Here is a 10,559-nt window from a genome sequence, read left to right on the forward strand (position 1 = left end):
TAAGGATATCTTGCCTCCACAGGGAAACCCAGCGGATCCAATGACAATGGGTACCCCTTTGTGTCATGGAGCATTGAAGAGAGTTGCTGGTTGGTTTAGCCCCTCGCCTAGCCTGCAGCATTATTAGGGAGACCACTCGGAGGAACCTGAAGATGCAAGAAGGATGGCTAGGAGAACTGGAAGATGACAGGGAACCAGATGACAACATGCATGTACTAGAGCTGCGCAACATGGCCAGCAGTCAACAGTTTAGGGAGGCACAAGAAGAGGACAGGGAATTACAAGAGCTAGCGACAGCCCTGAAAGCCGAGGTGCATACCCCCATCGAGAAATTCAAGGACATGTTCAGGGAAGAACCTGGATGGGTACAGGGGATATACCACTCGATCCATACCCCACCAGGGTCGATAGTGTGTGATAGATATCAGCTGAATCCACACCATGTCACCGGGGAAATACATAAAGAGATTGGGAGGATGTTAGAGTTAGGGATTATACTGCCCTCTCAGAGCCCGTGGTGGAGTTCCATTGTCCCTGTACCCAAACCTGACAGCTCCCTGAGATTGTGCATAGACTATTGACAGCTGAATGATACAGCAGTCTTTGACACTTTTCCCATGCCTCACGTCACTGAGCTAGTTGAGTGCATCGGGTCACATAGAGCTGCGGTGACCTTTCAACGGTTGATGGAACGTATCCTAGCCCCACATGCGGAATATGCTGCTGCGTATATCGACGATATTGTCATCTTTTCACAGTCTTGGGAACATCACAAACAAGCCCTCATTGCAGTACTGTCAGAGCTGAGAAAGGCAGGGCTAATAGCAAACCCACGAAAGTGCGCAGTGGCACAAAGACGGACGAAATATTTAGGGTTCCTGGTGGGACAAGGAACGATTAGACCGTTGGCCAATAAAGTAGAAGCCATCAGCTAGTTCCAAGCACCACAAATGCATAAACAACTCCAATCCTTTCTAGGCCTAACTAATTACTATCGCTGGTTTGTCCCACAGTTCTCTTGAGTTAGCAGCCCCACTATCAGAGGCACTAAAAAGGCCATGAGGAACAAGAGTAAAATGGACGGGGGAAATGACACGGAGCTTTCAATTGCTGAAAAAAGCTCTGTGTGAGGACGTGGTAATATACACACCCAATTGCCAAAAACCTTTTGTGTTGCAGATGGATGCATCAGAAACCGCCGTTGGGGCGGTATTGACACAAGAAGACACTGGAGTGGAGAGACCAGTAGCCTACGCCAGCCGAAAATTGCTACCTGCGGAAACAAGGTACGCCACTATCAAGCGCGAGTGTTTGGCAATACACTGGGCTGTGGAACACTTCCAATACTACCTAATGGGAAGAGAATTTACACTAGTAACAGACCATGCCCCCCTAAAATGGCTCAGTCCTGTGAGAACAGATAACACTTGAATTATGAGAGGGGCTCTGGCCCTCCAACCTTTTAAATTCCACATAGTGCATTGCCTAGGAATAAATAATGTAACAGCTGATTTTCTATCTAGATGCAACAACGAAACCAAAGACTACAATGAGAGACAAGAATGCGCGGAACTACAGGACAAGACGGGTAGGACGTTAACAGACAGAAGGGAACCGCCCCAAGGTAACTTAAGGGGTGGGTAGTGTCCCGGAGGAGAATGGGGGAAAGAACCCCAAACAATAAAAGGGGACCCCCTGGGATGGGGAGCACACGACAAAAAGGGAAAAGATATAAAAATAACTAAAAGAGATTACTTACTGGCAGCAGCAGGACCCGCAATGCAGCTGGAGGGAGAAAGGAAATCTACGTGGGTCATAAGCCATGCCTTTATCCAGCTGAAACTGGCCGGTGATGTCATTGGCAATCACCAGCCGGCAGGAATAAAGAGAACCGCCGGGGAAGATGGCGGGAGGAGTGGAGCAGAGACGGGGAAGTCTCTGACACCAGGCACTGCCTGGAATACCCTGAGGGAGAGAGAGCCGGCAGGGGCTCTCTACATCAATGAGAAACAACGTGCTGAAGAGACAGAGGAGCCAGAAGAGGCTCCCTGTGCCGACAGAGGCAGGATCAGCGGAGGGACGACAGAGCCGGAAGAGGCTCTCCTTGCTAACAGAGGTGGGAGCATTGGAGGAGCGCAGGAGGCAAAGGAGGCTTCTCCTCTGGGCAGAGATGGAACGGGGCAGCAAAGGAAGCTGAGGTACAGCCCAGCCAGAGGCTGGGTGTCAGCCCACAACACTAGGAGTGGCTGAATACGTGGGGAGACACTCCAGGATAGTGGAAACTGAGCGCTCCCTAGAGGGAGGAAGGACGACAACAGCCCATGTCACACAGGGCAGAGGGAGAGCTGTAACAACCTGGGGCGAAGGGCTGCAGTCTACGCAGACCACAACGGGCCAAACCCCAGCAGGATCAGAAGGCGCGAAGGGTTTACCATCACTCTAACATAAGAGTAGAGGAAAAGGACTGATCAGGTCCTCCCACACTAGATTTGCGTTGGTTCTTCCTTTCTTTAGTTTTCCCCCCTTTGGAAGGGCTGAGAGAGAGGACGAGGTGACATAGACAGGATGGCACTGTATCGTATTTTGCTTTGATCTTCCATCTTTTATTTGAGCATAGAGTGAAATTGGAGTCCTGGGTAGGGACTGTTTTAGCCAGGAGGGTGCGATTTTCCGTAGCCCTACTTCTGATTGAGTTAGTTACCTCAGGAAGCAGGTCCTAGAACGTGATAGGGCCACATGAGCCACCAGGTCCCAGGGAAGACAAACATCATCGGGGAACAGCCAAAAAGATCTGACGACCCGCCGGAGGTTGGCATGAGGTTGGGGTGTAGGGGAGGTGGAGCCCCATGGACTACCACCGGGTGGTCTCCCCGCTGCAGCCGAACCCTGGGTGGTTGGCCCCAGCACTGGTATAACATTCAAAGTCATGGCAGGAGAGCTTGGGGGAATCCACTCAGGGGATAGATGGCGGCCCACAGGCCTACAGGAGACCGTAGGACGCCCTCTCTACTGGCCGCCCGGATCAAGGCCACAGGTGACTGAATGTTTGAGGCCCGATGGGCACAAAAAAGATCTCTCATTAGTTCAAGCTCTTCTTAAACAACTTGTTCCAAAGAAGGAGCAGAGGGACATTACCAGCTACCTGCTGATTAGCTCTAAAGAGCCCTAAGCCTGCCTTTGTCCTGTCTCCTACAGCACTGACTGTAGCCAGCATGTAGTCTGCTAATGCTGAGAGGTGTCTGTGTAACGCAGAGGGGAGGGGGTAATCCCTGCTTCAGTAGGGAGTGGTGAGGGAGGAGCAGAAGGAAGGGAAGAAGGGGTAGGGGAAGAAGGGGAGCAGGAGGAAACCAGGCAGATGCCTTGTATGTGAAGTCTCTGCTGGAGCTGTAGCCACAGAGCAGAGAGGAGGGGCCAGCCCAGCTCCCTGGAGCAGACAGCCCTGCCCAGCTCAGAGGGCATGCTGGGATGCTGGGAGACTGATTTAACTTAAACCAGGAAGGGGTCTGCGACAGACATTGCATAAACTGGTATGACCCAAATCAGTTAAGTCTGATACTACATTCAACCAGGCTTATCTCAAACTGGTTTCAGCCATTTTCAAACCAGTTTATGTGCACTGAACATCTAATCTGTTACAGGTGTAAACCAGTTTCTGATAACTTAAACCAGTTTATGTGTAATGTCTGTCCCTAGCCTACAAGACACTGATTTAACCATGTTAGTCTGTGACCAATAGCCTTGATCATTGCCTTTATATCTAAGAATACAGTTGTGAATGCTGGAAAATGTCCAATCAGTTCACAATGCAGCAGTAGCTTCCCATAGTATGTGGTATGTAGAGCACATTTCCCTCAGAACTGCTCTGCTTTGGCTTCTTGTGGGCTACAGATTAGCATTCAAGGTCTTGAAATAAAATCCTAGCTTTTGTGTGACCAATAAGAAACTCCCTGTGACCTTAATGAACCCAGAATTTCATCTTCAGTCCTGATGTTTTAAGTTCTCAAGAGGTCTGGTCCAGATTCCTTGAAGAACCTCCCCTGACTGCAAGCATAACCACCGATCCCAGCTACATTCTCTTGGAGCTAGACAGGGACAAGTAGCTGTACTGCTGGACAAAGGCTGTGGGATGGACAATAACTATGAAGCATATAACTTCAAAACAAAATGCAAAAATCACTCAGTTTGTTTCCCAACTAAACAAATAAATCTTGTGCCGCTGCATGTGGAAAAAAACATAACAGTTAAAAAAACCCAACTGGATTTGGAAAGCACTAAGCAAGTTTGATGTCCATAGTATAAAGACATAAGGAGTTACCAGGCTACTGATGATCAAATGCACTTTCAGAGTTGAATTCAGAGTTGAAAGGCAGGAAATGGATAGTGTGAGCGAACGGGCCATGTTAGACTTAGGACATGTTAATTGCATGTAAAATCTAGGCAATGAAGCAGTAAAACATATGCTGAATATGAACATACCAAAATTAGGACTTTCTGTGGGACGAGGATCTCCAGATCAGATTAAGTAGTGTATGTTCTGCTAGCATCCCACCATGCCACAGAGATAATATGAGCAATTTGCAGCCCCAGGGCAGGGACCCACAATCAACTGAATATGGGTCCCAGCCCCAGGACCCCACCAGAGTCTTGACCTGTCCCCAGTGCAGTACTTGTTGGTCCCAGCCCTGGCACTGCACTGGAGTCCAGAACTGGCTCTGGTATGGTGTAAATATGCCTTTTAGGAACTGTAAACATGATGGGCCAAGATTTTAAAGCAGGTCTGGTGCAGTCCCTGGGCTGGGACCCACAAACAGTGAGCTGGAAATTGTGTTGGAGATCATAGTAAATATTATTGTGTGACTGCTCAGAATGCATTCTGACTTTTAATATGGCACAGTAATGCTTATACAAGCTACATAAAACATGTTCTTAGGGCCTATTTACACCTGACACCGTGAGCCTCACAAATATTGATTGGTGTTAGTGCTAGCTGGAGTTTGGAGCAGTCGCCAGCAGGGCAGACTGGAAGGTAAGAATACAGCCCTCCCATTCTGGGCTACCCTGCTGCCTCCTGCCCAGCCACTGCTGCTGTTGTGCTGCTGCTCTTCTGGCTCAGAAATCCCTGGCAATGGTCATGCAGGCGAGCTAATCCTTATAGAATCATAGAAGTAGGGTCGGGAGGGACCTTGTAGATCTTCATGTCTGACCCCCTGCCTGGGCGGGAGAAAAAAACTGGACTCAAATGAGTCCAGCCAGGTAGGCATCAAGCCTCTTCTTAAAGATTCCCCAGGGTAGAAGCTAGCACCACTTCCCTTGGAAGTTGGTTCCAGCTCCTAGCCGCCCTACCTGTGAAGGAGTTCTTGCAGATGTTTAATCTAAACCTACTCTCCAATAACTTGTGTCCATTATTCCTTGTTATGCCAGGGGGCGCTAGGGGAAACAGTGTCTCCCCCAAACCCTTCTGGTCCTGCCTAGTGAGTTTATAGACAGTCACCAGGTCCCCCCTCAGCCTTCTCTTGTGAAGGCTGAACAGGTTCAGGTCCCGCAGTCTTTCATTGTAGGACCCTGTTGTCCCTGGATCATGCGCGTGGCCCTCCTCTGGACTCTCTCCACGTTGTCCACATTCCTCCTGAAGTGCGGTGCACAGAACTGGATGCAGTACTCCAGCTGTGGCCTGACCAGCGTCACATAGAGGGGGAGGATCACCTCCCTGGCTCTACCTGAGATGCACCTGTGGATGCACAACAAGGTCCGGTTAGCCCTGCCAACTGTGACCTCGCATTGTCGGCCCATGTTCATCTTGGAGTCAATAATGACTCCAAGACCCCTTTCTGCCTCCGTGCTCTCAAGAAGGGAGTTTCCCATTCTATAAGTGTGCTGCTGGTTTCTACTGCCTAAGTGCAGCACCCTGCACTTGTCATTATTGAAACGCATCCTGTTTATGTCAGCCCATTTCTGTAACCTATCCAGGTCTTGTTGCAGTCTTTCCCTCCCTACTAGTATGCTCACCTCACCCCAAATTTTGGTATCATCAGCGAATTTAAACGAGTTGCTTTTCACCCTGTCGTCCAGATCACTGATGAAGAAATTGAACAGCGCAGGCCCCAGGACCGAGCCCTGGGGGACTCCGTTGCCCACTTCCCCCCAGGTCGAATATGACCCGTCCACCACCACCCTCTGAGTACGACCCTTGAGCCAATCTGCAATCCATCTGACTGTGCAGGCATCAATGCCACACTCGTCTAGTTTTTTAATGAGGATGGGGTGGGAGATGGCGTCAAAGGCCTTGCTGAAGTCTAGAAAGACTACGTCCACGACGACACCTGCATCCATTGCCTTTGTGACCTGATCATAAAAGGCAATCAGGTTGGTCTGACATGACCTGCCCCTAATGAAACGGTGCTGGTTGCCCTTGAGCATCATCCTTGAAGCCGGCCCATCACAGATGTGCTCCTTGAGGATCTTCTCAAAGTTTCCCTAGGATTGAGGTAAGACTGATGGGCCTATAGTTGCCCAGGTCCTCCCTCTTTTAAAGATAGGGACCACATTGGCTATCTTCTAATCATCCGGCACCTGGCCTGAGCACCACGAGCGCTCATAAAGCCTTGCCAAGGGCCCTGCAATAACCCCTGCTAGCTCCCTCAACACCCTGGGGTGGAGAGCGTCTGGACCCACTGACTTGAACATGTCCAGCCCCTCCAGAAGCTCTCTAACCCAGTCCTCCCCAACCTGAGGTCTGGAGGCGTTCCCTTCGAGTCCGTCTGACATCACAGTGGGCAAGTCCCGGTCCCTGCACAAGAAAATGGAGGTGAAGAATTGGTTAAAGAGTTCTGCTTTCTCCTCTGGTGCAACCACCAGATTGCCCAGCATACTTTGCAGGGGCCCCACATTACTTGGTGCCTTCTTCATCCTCCCTATATATTTGAAAAAGGACTTTTTATTATTCTTGATCTTGGACGCTAGTCCTAGCTCTATGTCCGCCTTAGCTTTCCTGACAGCCCCCTTACAGTCCCGAGCAGAGGAGATATACTCCTCTTTGGAGACAGCACGCTCCTTCCATTGGGTGTACGCAGCCTTTTTTGGTAAGCAGGCATTCCCGGATGCCCTTGGTGAGCCAGGGGGCTTTTGGACACTCTTGCCCTCCTTGCTTCTTGTTGGGATGGACACCCCTTAGGCCCTGAGTATCGTTTCCTTAAGGAACAACCACTCGTCCTGGACACTGAGTTCCCCTGCCCTCAAGGACCCCAGCGCCTCTCCCACTAGTCTCCTCAACTTGTTGAAGCTGGCCCTCCTAAAGTCTAGGGCTACCATCTTGCTGCAGGCTCTTGACACCCTGCGCTGGATGGTGAATTCCAGCAAGTGATGATTGCTGTCGCCCAGGTGGTCAAGAACCTGGAGGCCCCTTACCAGGTCGTTGCCTGTGGCCAGGACCAAGTCCAACAGGGCATTTCATCTGGTAACACCGGGCACCTCCTGAATTAAGTGGAAGTCCTGTATCTCAGCCAGGAACCTCCTGGAACGGTCCGCCCTGGCTGACTGTTCCTCCCAGCAGATGTCCAGGTAATTAAAATCACCCATGGCAACTACATCCCTTGCCTTAAGTGCCTCTGCAAGCTGGCCTGAAAATTCCTGGTCCAGCTCCTCCCCTTGGATGGGGGGTCTGTAGTAGACCCACACCATCAAACCTTCCCTGCCTGCTTCTCAGCACAGGCAGCCACAAGTAAGCGGGTGGAGAGCAATAAGTGGGAATCTGAGGTGAGGGGCAGGGGGAAACAGTGGGCCTGGTCTCGGTCAGTTGGGGTGTGGGGTAAGTGTGGTATTTACACTAAGGTGTAGCCTGGAATGGCTGCACCTTAGTGTAACATGAGGTGGGTAACAGATCAGAGATAATCCTGCCCTGAACTGGCGTAATTTTGACCTGCATAACAAGCATTTAAAACCAGTTTTGGATGTTAATGTGTGTACAGTCCAGGGGTTAATAGCTCCAGGAACCACCCAAAATTACCTTTCAACAGTGACGACACGTAGGGGGTGCATGTACACCTCCTGAGCGTGCCAGTCCACCCCCTGACAGGCCGTGCTCCCCGCTAAGGCAACAGGCGGATGGGGAGCAGTTGGGAGCACTGGTGCCCTCCCTGTGAGTGCCAGCTGGGGAGTGGGAGTGCCACAGCCGCTTTCAAGAGCGCTGCAGCTGCTTCCTGGCTGTTCAGTGTGATCGGCTGCAGGGGGACCCTCCTCCCAGTTGGCGCAATTGCGTGCGGGGAACCCCCCCAGTCGCTGACTGGTTTCTGGGGTGGCACATGTCCTCCCCTAAGGCAACACCAGTCGCCCATGCCTTGTAACGAGGCCCTTAGGAGATTAGAGTTGGATGGGGTAAATGCCAGTTAGGATTTGTGATGTCTTCTTAGGAACCATGCCTTTCTGAAAATTAGGGCAGGATGTGTGGGGAAGAGGCAGGGGTTTGGTGTGCATATTCTAGGGAAAACGCGAGGAGGTAACATAAATGTAAGAGAGGAATTACCACATTTGGGAAGCTTCCTGATTGCTTCAGCTTTTGAGGGAGAAATGAGGCCCTCTAGTGGCCTCATTTTCTGCAGTGCGCCTGGGGGATGCAGCTTGTCTCTGAAAGTCATGCCAGGAGAGGGCTAATTTTTATGGAGAGTTGATGCAGCAATAGTAATGTATCTGAGCTTTTCATAAGGTTCCTCAAGATACCCAAGCAAGGGGACTGGGGTACCTACAAAACTCACAAATTGCTAGTCTTTGGAAGATGAACCTTGAGGTTTGTGATCACTATCACAGCATGTCACTAACAGGGAGGTCGGCCAGAAGTCTCCATTGTGTTAGCTGGTGCACACACACGGAAGGGACAGATATTGCCCCAACGGCTCACAGCCTAATTGGACATGGCTTCCAGACATGCAAGAGGCACACCTGAGTGCCTGGACTGGAAGTCCTCCTCCCTAACTTGTGTGACCCGAGCAGCAACCCACTGAATAAGTGGATTTATGGCAGTGGTTTACCTCCTCCTGGAGGAGCCAGGCAGGGGCAAGCCTGAGCCCACCCTTACCTCCTCACACCCTGGGGTGGCCCCATATCCCTGGTTGAGAATCACTGACACCTGATACCTTCAGGGAAGAAGCCTGATGGGGCTTGGTCTCTGCCTAATCTGCTGTCAGAGAGCAACTTTGTCACAAATGGACTTTGAAACCCAGGGGAACATGACCATCCTTGACTTCCCCTGTGCAAGTTTCTTTTCTACCTGGGAGAACTTTTAGAATCTTTGAATTCTCCTCTGCCTGACAAAGGGTGCTTGGGCCCGAAAACTTGTTCGTGCTCACAAAAGCATGCATCTGTTTCAGGTACCTTGTGCCCCCTGAGGTGTGCCCCGCTCTGCCTTCCACCCAGCTCACTAAGAGCAGGTTGTGCTTGTTAGAAATATTATTAGAAACGCATAATGAATAGAGTGTTGTTAGAACTGCAGAGTTTGCATCTCGTACCTGATAAGAACAAACACCACCAAGGCCATTCCCCCCACTCTTGGCCAATTTACTATCTTTTTCTTATACTAAATCACTCTCTTTTCTTCTCCCCCGACAATTCACATGCAGATTACAGAAGCTGGAATCCAACTGACTGTGTCCTTGAAAGGGGGGGGGATTTCAACTCTTGGTGATCTAGAGAGCTTTCTGAGTGTGCGTAATTAGCTGATGCATATATGCCTATCCGCCCCGCACACTTAAGTAGTTAATTATAATGCACATGCGACGGATGACGTGACGTAATCACATGTATGTTTGTATGAACCAGAAATGAGTTGTAAGAATTCCTGTTTCTGCACACATGCCCAGGAGGAAAAAGATAAAAGCCAGCTAAGAGTTTTCCTCGGCGGCAGAGTAATCTGAGATTTTCTGTCTCTGCTCTGACCCTATTTGCAAATACACCTTTTGTTCTGCTAATAGTGTGTGTCTGAGAGTTCTTCGCCTCCCCAGAAACGAACCGCAACATTTTTGCAACATGCTTATGGCTGAGCAGAAAATTCAAGGGCAAGCATAAGCCGGCTCTGGCCTGTCCTAGCTCTGGCCTGAGACACCCAAAAGCCGACTCCGATCCCGCTCCCGACCAGAACGTTTTGCGCCTGCGCAAAGATGCCAACCCCACCCTGCGCTCGGGGTGCGAGGGTTCCTTCTTGTATCTCGCCGGCCGCCGGCCGGAAGTGCGCGCTGCTTCGCCAGTCCCCCATAGGGCAGCGGCAGGAAGTGTCCGTCGCCTCAGGGCACCCCGGTGCCTGGACACCGGAAGTGTGCGCAGCGGGGATTCGCCCGACGGGGCAGTAACTTGGTTCCGGGGGAGGGAGGGAGCAGGGATGGGACAGACGTGGCCGCGGCTGGGAGGCGGGGCTGGGAGGCCGGGCGGGCGGGGAGTCCCGTGCGGAGCCGCGGCTGGATGGCAGGGGCAGTCTGGAGCTCGCGGGCCGCGCTCGGTAACTGCGCCCGGGCCGGTGGGAGGCTGCGTGCGGGGCTTCAACTCGCGGCCAGTGAGTGCCGCGGGTCGCCGGGCGG

General features: G+C 51.3%; 2 protein-coding genes and 1 long non-coding RNA gene across 5 annotated transcripts in view; 2 read left to right on the forward strand and 1 right to left on the reverse strand.

The window, feature by feature from the left end:
* Window positions 1-1,588, forward strand: part of LOC149871740 (uncharacterized) — a 98,193-nt gene extending 96,605 nt beyond the window's left edge. Inside the window, exons 3-4 of the long non-coding RNA XR_016440294.1 lie at window positions 1,180-1,286; window positions 1,524-1,588. This is a non-coding gene — a long non-coding RNA (uncharacterized LOC149871740). The remainder of the gene's footprint in view (window positions 1-1,179; window positions 1,287-1,523) is intronic.
* SPI1 (Spi-1 proto-oncogene) overlaps window positions 1-10,559 on the reverse strand; it is a 101,100-nt gene that overhangs the window by 86,047 nt on the left and 4,494 nt on the right. The window lies entirely within an intron of this gene.
* Window positions 10,280-10,559, forward strand: part of SLC39A13 (solute carrier family 39 member 13) — a 28,278-nt gene continuing 27,998 nt past the window's right edge. Inside the window, exon 1 of one of the 3 annotated variants that reach the window (XM_090033131.1) lies at window positions 10,280-10,300. The gene's annotated coding sequence lies outside the window, so the exon portion shown is untranslated. Of the gene's footprint in view, window positions 10,301-10,358; window positions 10,535-10,559 lie in introns of those variants that run through there. The other 2 variants (XM_090033129.1, XM_090033130.1) reach the window with 2 other exon arrangements.

The sequence above is a fragment of the Crocodylus siamensis genome, chromosome 2, assembly GCF_052110815.1.
Source record: "Crocodylus siamensis isolate JL-2025a chromosome 2, ASM5211081v1, whole genome shotgun sequence".
NCBI lineage: Eukaryota > Metazoa > Chordata > Crocodylia > Crocodylidae > Crocodylus > Crocodylus siamensis.